The sequence below is a fragment of the Talpa occidentalis genome, unplaced genomic scaffold, assembly GCF_014898055.3.
Source record: "Talpa occidentalis isolate TD23 unplaced genomic scaffold, MPIMG_talOcc4v2.1 talOcc4.6, whole genome shotgun sequence".
Lineage (NCBI taxonomy): Eukaryota > Metazoa > Chordata > Mammalia > Eulipotyphla > Talpidae > Talpa > Talpa occidentalis.
The window spans coordinates 35,443,309-35,457,713 of NW_023604972.1; the positions used below are offsets into that span (position 1 = coordinate 35,443,309).

Genomic DNA, 14,405 nt, shown 5'->3' on the forward strand with positions numbered 1-14,405 from the left:
ACCTCAGAAAATAAATAGTACTTTCTTATATCTCAGAAATAACTGGTTATATATGCAGAGAAAAAAAAATAAGACTAAATAGAATGTTAAAACCTTTATAATGATCATTTTGGTCACAAAATTATGGAAAATTTAACGCTTTCTTTTATGTGCACCTGTATGGTTTTATCTTACACCAGTTAGTTGGCATTTTCCTGTATACCCCAACACCAACAAAGTATCCTGTCATGCAACTTAACTCTGATACTAACTCCTAAGTTGGAGCAGATCCCAGTTTCATTACTTATTATCTAATTGCAATCTATTACCATCTTGGGTAGTAGAGTCCAACCCAGTAATGATGGAAAATCCCCTAGATGGGTGAGGGTACAACTAACACTTTGCCTTAGATATATACATGTTCACACCAAATTCCAGAAAATACTAGGAGACAAATCTTATTTAATATATGTATAAAAATATATAAATAAATATATATATATATACATTTTAAAAATCACAGCTCAAAGTATTTACCTGTATACCAGTTCATAAAATGCTCTAATTTAAGTTAATAGTTGACAATCCATGTTTGTAAAGTCAGTAGTAACAAAAACTCTGGAGTATGCAAATGAACTGAAAAAATCATTATACTCTTGGTACATGCAATTTTCCCCCAAGTCCAAGTGAATAATACTCAGTTAAACAAAACCAACAGTAAGGTAAAACTTCAGTTTTCCTCATTTTATTTTCCAGTAGTGTTACTTTGATTTAAAAGGAATTTTTTTCTTCATCTCATATCAAAAGTGATGAAAGCATTTAAATCATAGTTACTTTAAATACAACACTGTATTAAACCATTGGATTTGTGATTAAAATGTGTAGACAGTATAGTGTATTGTTAAGTGTCTTGAGCTGCTCAATCCACACTTGAAAATTTCCTAATCTAATTTTCTCTTGGCTGAGTCCCAATTGTTTTTAGATTTTTCAACTACACATAATTATGTATTTTTAAATGTTCTGTTGTCATATTTGCTGGCATTTTTATAAATGTGCTATTTGAGTTTGCATTCTAGAATTCTCTCTAATGTTATCTACAGAAGTTGATATTTCAAATCAGACATTTCAATATGCTTCATGAAAATTTTCTTAGTACCAGAGTTGAGATTGATAGTGTAAGGCTATAATTTAAAACCCTTTAATTATGAGAATATTGAAAATAAGTCATGAGTTTAAAAAGTAGTAATTTATCAACAAAGGTATTGACATTATTGGATATTAATATATACCAAGATGTAACTAAAAATGGCTTTTCTTTGTGATTGTCATTGTCATTTTAGTTCTCTAATTTTTCTGCCTTATTTGAATTCACCACATCTTGCTCAATTGCTGTAGAAAAGTTTCTAAAATTGTCACATCTCCCATTCAGTAACTTTCATTAAGCCAGTATAACGAAAGAACAAATAATGCTTCATGTCAGTTATTCATATATACCCTATTCGTGAAATTATTCTGCACATTTGTTTCTACTAGATTTTCTATTCTTTTAAAATTTTAATTGTTATTCCCATTTTTCCTCTTAGCTTTTCTGTTGTTTTTCTCTCTTACTTGCTGATAGACAATTTTTAATGCTTTGGTCATTGCATTTACCTTTCTCCCAACTTATATCTTCATTAGTTTTACCTTTGTTACTGAGAAGTATATAAATTTAAACCATCAACTTTTCTTTTATAATGTATTTTTTGGAGTTATTTTAACAAATTCTTTTATTTTTCCATTGTATTTTTTTTCACTGAGATGGCATTGGTTTATAACACTGCATTTGATTTAAGGATATAGGGGAACACCTCTTCAGATGTATATTGCCATATCATGTCCACCACCAATACACCCTTACACCCAGTGTAGTTCATTGAGCTCCTTCCCACTTTTCCTCCCATCTGCCCACTTTCCCTTCTTGTACCCTCAGTTCTGCAGTTAGATTTCAAAAGTTTATTTTATTCTGATTTTTTTTTAATTCCTTGATTTGTTTCTTTGTATTACACATATGATTAAAATCATCCTGTATTTGTCATTCTCCTTCTGACTTATTTCACTTAGCATATCCCCTTCAGTTCAATCCAAGTTGTCTCAAATCAAAAGATTTTGTATTTTTTTTTTTTATAGCTGAGTGGTATTCCATTGTGTATATATACCATATCTTCTTTATCCACTCATCTGACATTGGGAACTTAAGCTGTTTTAGAACTAGATTGTTGTAAATATTTCTACAATGAACATAGGAGTGCATATATTCCATCAAATTATTGCTTTGTATTCTTGGGTAGATACCTAGAAATGAAATACTGTATCATATGTGAGATCTGTTTTTATGGTTTCAGAAATCTCCATAGTGTTTTCCACAGAGTCTAGAGCTGACTACATTTTCACCAACAGCATATTAAGGTTCTTTTTTCCTCCATATTCTTGTTGTTTCTGGTGTTTTTAACATGGGATTTTTTCAAAGGTATGCGATGGTATTGAATTGTGGCTTTGATTTGCATATCCTAATGATAAATGATGATGAACAATTTTTTTATGTGTATGTTGACCATTTGTATGTCTTCTTTAGAGAAGTGTCTGCTTAGCTCTTCTGCCCATTTTTGATTGTGTTATTTGTCTTGTAGTTGAGCTGTATGAATTGTTTCTAGATCATGGATTTTAGCCCCTTGTCAGATGTATAATATGCAAATATTTCCTCCTATTCAATACAGTGTCCTTTTGTTTTGATGGCAGTTTTTTTTTTTTTGATTGTTGTTTTCTCTGTAGAAATGTTTTAGTTTTATATAGTCCCATTTTATATAGTCCCATTTTCATTTCCCTTGCCTTTGCAGTAAAGTCCCCAGAGACATCCTGAAGTCAGTGCTATAGAGTCATTTGCCTATGTTTTCTTCTATGTATTTTATGGTTTAAGAATTCACACCTGAGGGCCTTCCCGGTGGCACAAGGGGTTAAGTCTCAGCACTATGAAGCCATCTGCAACCACACAGCATGAGTTTGATCTCCAGCCAGGGTGCTAACCCACATGGGCAGCAGACCTCTCCTGTCTCACCCCTGGGTGCTTCCCTCAGCAGTGTATTTCAGTTGGTCTACCTGTTCGGCTCTCCACTTTGTCTCTGGTGAATCCTCTCACCCTTGCACTTCTAGCTAAGACCCCAGGTATGCATAGGTATGCATAGTTATGCATAGATAAATAAAATATTTCTTTTTTAAAAAAAAAGGATTCACATCTGAGTTTTTGATCCACTTTGTGTTAATTTTTATGTATTGTGTAAGATAGTGCTAGCGTTTCATTCTTTTGCATTTGGCTATCCAGTTTTCCCAAGTCCATTTGCTGGAGAGATTTTCCTTTCTCCATTGTATAGTCCTGGCTCTTTTGTTGTAATTTAAGGAACAGAGCTTTTTTAAAATTGGTGTGGAAATTTTCTTCCCATTCATTTCCTATATTTTTCTTTGTATGTGTTAGTTTGGCAATTCATATGTAATCTCTTTGGAGGATATTTTATGCTCTTTACTAATGAGATTTCTAATTTGTTAAATATTCTGTCCTTTTCGTCCAGATTTGTGCTTTCACACTATATTACATCTATGTTTCTGCACACTCTCTTTTGCCCCATGGACATATACTTTTTTTAGCTATCATTACCTCATTCTTAACAGAATTTATTTAATATCTAACAAAATAAATCATTCCATTTTGATCATCTATTTCAAAATTCCCATAGGTCCTCATGGACTTTTAAATTTCAGAATCTGTTAAAGTTCTCCTAATGTATTCTTCACCAGTCTGGAATAACTTAACTGGTTGTGATATTTATATACCATTGAATATTGCTATTTGATAGTTTATTTAGAATCTCACCGGGCTTCTCTGTTAAAAGTGGAATAAAGGCAGAGATCTCGGGTCATTCACTTTAATACCTAAGTCTTATACACAAACTGTGGAGGGTGATTTCAAATTCTCCACCAAAAATATCCACCATTGTATTAGATATTCTCTATTCCATGTTATTGTGTCAACAACACCATACTGTCAAAGAAATGGGAGGAGTTGTGGAACAGGCTGTATTATGGAGGATGTTGCTGAAAGAGCAAGACCCTGGTCTTTTCATTGATAGAAAAACATATAATATCAATTATATGGGGTAGGAGAACAAAGAGAAAAAAGGGTGGGTGAAAGTGAAAATATGCTTATGTCATCCAGAGCTTCAAGGGTGGTGAGTCTGATCCCCAGGTATTTTTTATCTTCTTGATGATCTTGTGTTGTAATGGAAACCATACTCAGATCCCCACCCATGGCTGCAGTCTTATCAATAAGGCATTCCACTGATCAGTCTTGGGGTGTCAGGTCATAAATCAGTCAACGCCCCTGGGCTTTCCTGGTCATACCTCATGATATATACCCATTTTCCCAGGGTGATCAAGCATTTGCTCTTGTTTAATTTGAAAGGAGCCTTGTAGGGTCTGGTATACTACCTTCATTGAGGTCAGATATCTAATTGACTGGCTGTTCTGACCTTGTACTGGAATGCACAACTGCATGTAACCAAGATGGCAGCAGTAGTAGGCTGGTTAAGTCTACCAGACCCACATAAATGAATTACAAATTCGAAATTAATAGTGCATTTCTTTTTTTTTTTAAAGATTTATTTATTTATACAAGCCCTGGGTACAGTCAGAAGCGTGGGAGGGTGAGCGAATTCACCAGAGCCAGAGCAGGGAGCAGAGCAGGCAGAAGAACTAAGGTACACTGCTGAGGGGAGCAGCGGGCGGCAGGAGAGGTCTGCACGCCATGTGGGACCCTCTTCCGGTGGCCGGGGAGCAGCCAGGGATCGAACTGGCGCTGCAGTGTCTGCAGGCAGCTTCGCAACCCAGCGCTCAACCGCTGCGCCACCCGGGAGGTCCTTAATAGTACATTTCAATGACTCTTAGTAAGAGCCTTCTAAAGGCTACAGACTTATTTCCTTGGTTACATTCATCTCTAAAATGATCTAGTGAGATCCAGTGAGATTATTTATTGTAGAAGTGAGTAAATTAAAGTTTATGAAGTGTAAGCTACTTGTCCAAAATTAAACAAAACTTTTGTCTGCTTCTATTGTGTTTCAGTAAATCCCTTGGTTCTATTTAGTGGAATCTTTAGTAAGTACAGACATGTTTTAAATACTCAGTTGTGCTTTTTTATGTTTTAGTTATTCATACAAGCAGTTTATAATAAGGTGTTTATTCACAAAGTGATATGATGAATGTTTCTGTTGCAAGTTGATGAAACAGGAGGTGATGATACCATATGGTATGAAAAAGAGTATAACAGCAATTCAACCTGTCAAAACACATTTCGCAAGAATACCAAAGTTATTAATTTCCTGACTTATTTTACTTAACTTAAAAGTTTGTGCATCTACTAAGTTGAAAAAGAAATCCCAAAAGTATGTAATATATTCCTTGAAGTAATTCATCTGCTGGAATTTCAATGAACAAATTTTAATAAACGCTGTTGTTGCATGTTCTAAGGATTCATTGAATTCTAAGACAGTCTAATTCTAAAAACATTCACCTGCAAATTTTTGAGCCAGGTAACATTGTGATTCTAATTGTAAGTATCAATATTGCTAATAATTTATGGCTCTTTCGATATTACTAAAACCACAGTTTCAATAATAAAACACCGTAGAAAAGAAATAAAGCTTTCTTTTTATATAGTTGTCATTTCATTTTTCCTATTCAAGTTTTAAAATTGTTTAAAATGTCAGTAAAATATTAACGAAATCCAGTGAGTGTCAGAACAGATATCTCAATGAATTTCATGAACTTTTCACATAGTATTATATGTCTTTTCTTTTTTTATAGTCAAATAATTATACTTACTGAAAAATTATAGTTATTTAGTAGACTTTTTGACATTGAAGACACAATATATTTGTGAGTTAAATATAGATTTCTAATGTAATCCAGAAGCCTTTGGGTTTTTATAATGTTAATTTAAAACCTGGGTATGCCCCCATTTCAGTTAATAATATGAAAGTTCATAGTATTTACTAAGCCTAAAGTAATCTTAAAATGAAGCTTGGTATACACTGAGACTTTTTAATGTAATTATTAAAACTCATTTCAGAAATGGGCTGTTTCCCTCCTCTTTGGATTTTGACTTAATTTATGAATTTCAAAGACACTTGAAACCTAATGTATCACTTTCTGCATTTTTCTCTACACACCTGTTTTTGAAGTTAGAAGGGCAATATACAATAATAATTTCAAGAACAAATATTTATATATTTATAGTGAAATTTTGTGTATTTGCCAATTCCATTTATTTAATATACACATGCAGAAAGTGTATTAAATTTTCCCCACTTAATACACTTTGAAGTAATTCTGTATTTTCTCCATTTCACAGATAATAAAGGTGTAAGTACACGTCTGTACTTACTAAAGATAATAAAGGTGTAAGTACATGTCTGTACTTACTAAAGATAGTAAGTGTGATTAAATAATTCAAGTTTGCAAAGTTAGTAAAATGCTCATCTGGCATTCAAATTCAGACATCCGATCAACAAATCCATGCTTTCAGTTGCTATGATATACTGCCATTCATACACTATATTAATATATAATTATATAATGCTATTATTTACTCCAACAAAAGATTTAACATTTCATCTTATTTTCATAAAAAACAAGTAATTCTATTACATCTTATAGAGATACACAATTATAATAAATATAGCTATGTGTAAGAATTCATTATTCACTTTAATAATTGATACCCTGAATTTATTTCCTATATAAATTTGTTCTTTAACCAAATTATATTGAGTTGTAAAAATTTACATAACATTGATTTGTGATGATAATGTAATTAAAGTTTTATCTCATTGATTTAATATGTATTGATCTTGATACTCAATTATTTCTAATGTCAGATTTCCCTAACTCATCAGCAGTGTGAAATCTGTGATTAAAAATTTAATATGGGTATTATGGTCTCAAATATGCAATATTGTTACAGGGTCATTGAGGTGTGGGAGTGAAAATTTTTATGACATATTCAAACCATTTATTTATTTTGTTTACTTTATTCTCTTAGTAAATTTCATATGAAGAAAATATAGCAATGTAGCTTTTGTTAGTAATTTTTAATAGCAATAAAATCCATAGCTGAAGTATGATCATCTTTTGTTTATAGATTTATATTTTTGTAATGGAATTTCATATTTTTTCAAGACTTTTAAAAATATTTAATATGTAATAGCTTAAAAATATGACCATGATGAAAAAGTATCCATGTTTTACCCAGAAATTTTGAATTATATTCTAAATTATTTTTCCCTTTCATCTTCCTATAGTGGTAAAAGTATGTAGAGAGAAAAGGAAAGAATTGAATATAATAACATAATTCTAGAATGTTATAGTCCTATTTTATAAAATATGTTTGAAATATATATAAAACAGTCAGGATTTTTACCATAAATGTTACTGATTGATGGGGTAAACATGAAATGTTTGCTGTGGGGTAAACATGAAATGATTTGATATTCCTCTGATCACTACTCTTCTAGCTATGCTATCTTAAACATCCCTTAATGATGGGTAGTAGATATTTTAATGCTATATTAGACAGATGTTTTTATTTTGCCTATAGCAACAGATCTAGTTGTTAAATATCAGATCAATTTAAAACCTGAATATCATCCCATTTAAATCACCTTTCTTCCACTGTCTGCTAAGGTTTGGAGTAGGAGATTGATATAATGAAGGGGACCCTTTTCCTTTGCAACCCTAAAAAGGCCTTGTCTTTACTGATTCAGTTTTTAAGACTGAGGACTCCTTGGTTGGAAGTATGGTAGAGCAGCGTCCCAGAGATGACTTCTAAGTGCATTTTCAGTAAGACTGTTGGCTTTTTTTGCAGCTGGCTCCTCTTAGCATATGAATAACTGATTCTTAGTCCTTCTGTTGGGAGTCTCAGTGCTGGTAAGGGGCAATAGAGAAAGCCTACTTAGCACCAACATACCTTAGTCTTTTTTCCTTCTAAGAGGACTTAAGTTTTATCTTGAGAAATGTACAAACATTACCTTTCTTCTTCCTACAATAACTCAAACTAGTTCAAGGGGACAGATTCTTCAATCCTTTGATTGTTATTAATTTTATACTATGGAAAGCAAATTCAACTGCATACTGAACCTGGAAATATACAATACTAACCAGACTATATATATATCATGAGATCTCTCCTTCTACAATTAAGCATACTATTCACCCATCAATTAGCTAATTTTGCAACAATTCCAGAAGATCCCAGAATGCATTAATCTTTAAGTTGTACCAATATTTCTGTCTAGGCCATTCATTTTCCTTTATCTTTTGTGACATAAAAAAATCAGATCTTTTATCTTGGAGATTCTCAAATAGAGCTGCTATCAACCTATCTTCCTTCATGCTAAATCTTACCTTTTCTACTATATAAAAAAATCCTCTGTTCTACCTAAATGTAATAGAAGGGAATACTTTAAACAATTTAAATAATTTATCTCTTTTATATATTGAATTTCAATAATATTTCTTCAAAAATCATGTCAAAAACAATGTTTTGTTTAGTTCAGTAACTTTAAAGTCATAGAAAGACTATCCTATAGCCAATTTAATTTATTCACATTGTTTTTTATCTATTATTCATGATCTGTCTATGCTTATATCTATATTATGAATCTTTATGTCATAAAATTTATTTGCACGTTACTATTTTGGTTAAGAAATATCTCCTCTTGAAAATGTATTTTGTCTCTGGTTCATAGTTGTTTGTTGATTTTGATTTTTTTTTCTATAGGGGGTGGGGGGCGGGGAAAGGAGGGATTGGGGTCAAAATAAGGGGGTTGCAATTGTATAGGGAATATAAAAATAAAATTAAAAAAAAGAAAATGTATTTTGAGTTAAACTTCCATGAAGCTAGATTTTAATGGTCCATTGTTTGTGCTTTGTATTTGTTATAGAATACTTAAGCATATGCATGATTGTTATCAACCTATGCAGAGACTCCTAAAAACTTTGATCTTGATTATAATGACCACTTTTAAGAATAATATTATGACATTGTTATTTAAATAAAGTTCAGGTTTAGATGTTAATAAAACCAAAATAATCAAATGGGTGTTTGACAAAAGAGAAATGTATTTTTTTAAAGCAGGCTCTGTTTCTTTTTTGTTTTGAAAATTACATGTGCAAGACATTATTATTTCCAGTAAGTTATCACTTATAAATTATAAGATCACCTGTGAGTTCCTATTAACATCTTCCAAGAGCATGCAAGGCCTTTACATCCATATTTTTATAAAATGTTAAGATAAATGTGGTGAAATTGTTTTAGTCATACAACCCTGAATGTGGTTTTTAAAATGGACTTTTATTGGTAAATCAGGGTAAAAATTATTCCTCCTGAGAAACTAGTTCTACACTTATGTTTTTTAACATAGAAAAATGAATCAATGACATACAGCTTTGCTACCATAACTAGTTGCAATATTACTACCATCAATATAATTTGGATTTGGTGGAGAGATGTTATGAAACTAAACCTCTAAGTCAGTAAATATCTGACAAAAATGATGGAAAGCACTGACATAAAAGGGATCTTTAGTGAGTTTTATTTTTCAAATTATTGTATATTATTTAGGTCTTTCTTGAATTAAAATTAATAGGTTTTTTTTATCACTTAGCATGTGTTTTTATGTTGAATGACTAGAAAGTCTTTTCCTAAAAAATAAAAAAAAAATTATGAATTAAATGCTTCATTAATTATATATATTAATAAACTGTAGAAAATCTAAAATACAAAGGCTTAAATTTTATTTATAAAAGTCTTAAAATTAGGTGGTCTAAGTTAAATATGGCATCTTCCATTTCAATAAGAAACTTGTATTTCTGGGTCTGGGGCGCTAAAGTGGCTTTTTCCTACCCCTCAACTCTTCCCCTCCTCCGCCCATACAATAGAGGCAAAAATAGTCAAAGGGTATCAGATTCAACCCCTTAATTGACAAGACAAATAAATTTCATAATTCATTGTGTTCACATCCCAGTGGTACTACTTAAACTCATGGCTATAACTAAATGTAACTGCAGCTGCAATTGTAAATTTTATTACTGAGTAGAGAAACTGGCTGATCTACACAGTCGCCAACAAAACCCGTTGAATTGCACCTTGATCTCTCTTTTTCATATTTGTTAAAAGTAAAATATATTGCTTCTGCAGTTGTAATGCAAGCTTTGGATATTTTTTTTTGAAAAAAAACTTATAGCTTACTACAGTTTATAGAATATTTTTGTATGTATATCTCTATATTGACCACTGCAACTTTCTTTGATACCATACTATATACATTATGGTAGAAAGAACTTTTTCAATTATGGACTTGACATTACAGATATAATATACTGATGGAATGGGAATGCATATAATGGAACAAATGTTACAATGTTCCATAACTTTTTAATGTTAATATAAGTAGTTTTCCCTTTTAAGATGCAGTTAACAACGATGAAATATGATCAGTTCTTATTTATTCTCCTCTGTGTGTCTTTCACATTTCCATGGCATTATTTCAATACCTCTTGGAATTTCATTTCTTGGCTGAAAACTCGCTTTGAATGTCTTAATCTAACACGGTCTAATAGAATTTCTGTGAAGACAGAAATTTTCTGCTACTATTCTAATATGGAAGCCACTGAAACTTTTGAGATTTTAGAATATAAATTGCATGACCAAAGAACAGAATTTTAAACTTTATTTCATTTTTGATGAATTTAAATTTCAGTAAACCCATGTGGCCAGTAGTCACCATATTAGACAAAACATTTAGTCACTTCATATTCCATCTGCAAATATTTTTCTCCATATCTATTTTACTACATAATATTACTCCTGAAATATCCTCAAATGAATTTAACTACTCAATATTAATGCATTTGGTGTTTAATTTTTTGGGGGGTGAGAAATTTTGAATTTTCACTGTGACTTACACTAAAGATAAATATCTAAAATAACACCTTAATATTTACAGAACTTAGTATGTGCAAGGCATTGTTTTGAGCATTTTGTACATAAGATATCATTTAATTATCAAAAAATACATTGTAACATAGTAAACTTACATTATGATTATCATCATTTTATAGATGTGTGAGTATATCCATAGGTTAATTAATGTTTTGCCTAAGATTGAATAGCTAATAAATAACTACACTATGATGTAAACTACAGGAAAATGACTTCTAACCCCAGGTTCTCACTCCATTATTTATTCTTTCTTCATTATGGAGGGTGAGATTTTTCATCAGTAATTCTCCTTATTCAAAATGCATCACAGTTTCTACGAACTTTGTGTACGTATAATATCAGAAACTATTGCCTTTAGCAAGAGGTAGTAGAAAAGAATAGACAGTTTCTCTTCCTTTTATGTGATATAATTCACTGAGCAGCAAATATTTGCAAAAAGATGATCCAAAATGTTCTCTAGGTTATCTTTGCTTATTTGGCACTGGGATTCTATTTTATCAGTATACTACTTAAATTAGTAAACACAAGTGATATGTTTATTCCTATTACTACGAAAGATTCTTAATTTTTCCCCCCCTCAGAATCTTAGTCAGGTTTGATTATTTTCAGAGGAATATATTTTCAGATTTAACTCAGGTCAATCATGTGCAAGTTAAAGTTACTTAGAAGCACAGCGTCCATAATTAAGTAATCTTACCGACTAATATAACAGAGTAAGAATACCTTTAGGTGACATGAAATCTGTCATTTTAAGTATGCCCCCAAGCCTTTTCCAGATAGCTCATAAGATTTCTCATTCTCTAGAGAAATGTGATCTCTAAGAAATAAATGTCTCTGTCAAGTCAAAAGTAATATGAGCACCTGATGAAAAAATGGAATTTTTGAGTCTCATAAGGAATATTGCAGTATTGTAAAATTGATTTTATTCCTTGTTATTTAAGTGCTCTTGGTCATTTTAGAATGTGCCTTCTAGAATAAAGGGAAAGTTATGATACTTTTAGGGAGGTGGGGGAAAGAGGCCTTTGGGGATCAGGAGAATATTTTTCATATGAAATTCTTTGTCATAAAATGCTAATGTTGGTGTTCTTGTCTTTATGTCTATGCATTCTTTAGCTATGAGGATAACAGACCCTTCATCAAGTAAGAATGACCTGAATGGCTGATAAATTCCATTTATCAGTGTGGTCCCATGAACCAGCTGTCAGATCAGTACTGAAAAAAATCACTAGAGCTTCTGTCATTCACATTGAGGCAGAAGAGCAAACTGTGCAGGAAAATAATCAGGCATACAACTTACATGCAGAATAAATATGCTGCAGGTGTAGTGCCAAAAAAGTTCTGTGTTATCTCTTTTAATTGGATATCACCTGAATTGAGTGCCCCAGTAATAGCAATTTCATGTGGTACAGACTTGTTCTGCTTTTAATAGCCTTCTCTTTTCATTGTGATAAGTGTTCCGCTGTGCTGCATATGTCCCTATTTTGTTGTTTGGGCATCATACATCCAAAATTATTTTGTGATTTAGAGGCATATCTTTAAAATGATCATGTGGGTATGAAACTACCCAATTCAACTGATACTAATGAATTTCTATATCAAATATCTAAAAGGAGAAAAAAATCCCTCCTTCAAAAATTTAATTTTACATATGCAGAATTCTCTTTCAAATTTGACACCTATCACTTTGATTAATGATCCAGTTGTTATGAATACATCTTTTAAGTATCTAAAACAAGCTACAAGTCTGTACTAATCAGTAAGAATAAATATGAATGTTTCACATATGGGCTTTTTCCTTTGTATGTTTTAAAATTACATGTCCTGCAACAATAAACTTAAGATTGGCAACCTCTGGGTGACCTTGCTATAGACTTTCAGTTTGTTCTTCTGGTGAAGAGTCCTTTGTTTTCATTTTTTCCAATGCCATTTCATTTATTTCTTCATACTCTTGCTTTTCTTTATTTTTTAAGAAATTGGGCCCACTCCAATTTTATATCATTCCCTTGTGGGCCTACCATGTGTTCACTAATGAATAATAGACTTTAGTATTTTACCCTGTCACTTTGCTTCTAAATCTAAGTAGAAATTTTGCCTAAATTATATGCAATTCTTCCCATTTTCCCTTTTTCCGATCCCTTTAAGATGCTGATAACTGTTTTGAAAGTTCCAATATTCTGAATCTAATTGTAGAATAACATATAAATCCAAGGTGTTTTTTAACTCATATAAGTACATATACAATATGCAGTGGCAATCTTCCTTTAGGGATTCTTTATTCAAGAATGATAATATTCTAAATAAACATGTTAAATTTAGTGGACATTTAAATTTAAAATATAGTGGCTGATTGTTGTAGGAAAAAAATAGTAAACATTTGAGACTTTAGTAAACATTTTTAAGACTTTAAAGAAAGTTAACAACTTTGGGACCATATCTTTCTTAACAGGTAGATTTCCTTGAAAGCTAATTAAACCCAGCTTCAGATTATGGTAAACATATGTGATTCTCCCCGCTTCATTTTGCAATGTTTCAATTCTCATAAGTATTTCTTCATTAGACAATGTAAGTGGAAGATGATAGTCCTCTGGAAAAAAAGATTTGTGTACCCTGTTCATGGAAGGTGTTGGGGGAAAAGAAAGGGTGGCTTCATGAATGTATCAAGATCTAGGCTGAATTGGTCCTGTTCTCCCATATACTTAGAGAGGAGTTGAGAACAATTCCATTTTCAGTTATTAGATTCCTGTCTAGTGGAAGGATTCATTCTATATATACAACACAAGTATAAATACATGTAATTTTGTTACCTGTTTATAACTCTTATGAACGGCAGCTTGGAAGAAACCAAGGAAATGGAATGAGAGTGAGAATTTGTCTTCCATTCTGGACTATTTTGTTCATACCACTCCATCTCATTGTCAGCTTCATTATATCCCTTGAGTTTACAGATACTTCAAAGAGATGGAAGTGCCCTGGTCCTTTAAGCTCCTTTTCAGCAAAGCTGCCAGTCACCTAATTTCCAGTCTAGTCCACCATGACCTATAAGAAAGCAATCAAAAGGCTGAAGAAAGCAAATTGTGACCTAGAGTAGCATTATTTTTCCCATCCATTCTACATCACATTTGTTCTATATAACTATAGAATCAGAAAAAAAAAAATTTAAAAAGTCACATACCTACTCCAAATCCTGGTTCCTTCTAATATTAGTTCTGTTGTCAGCAAACACTAAAATTTTTATGGAAAAAGTGGAAATTTGGAAAAATGGGGTAAAAAATGTACCAGATGAAGCTATAATGGAGAATGCAATCAAAATAAATATTATCATACCAATGAGACCAATGGAGAC

General features: G+C 31.7%; 1 protein-coding gene across 21 annotated transcripts in view; it reads left to right on the plus strand.

Annotated features, from left to right (window-relative positions):
* Positions 1 to 14,405, plus strand: part of ADGRL3 (adhesion G protein-coupled receptor L3) — a 766,591-nt gene that overhangs the window by 682,748 nt on the left and 69,438 nt on the right. The gene's annotated exons all lie outside the window — the stretch shown is intronic.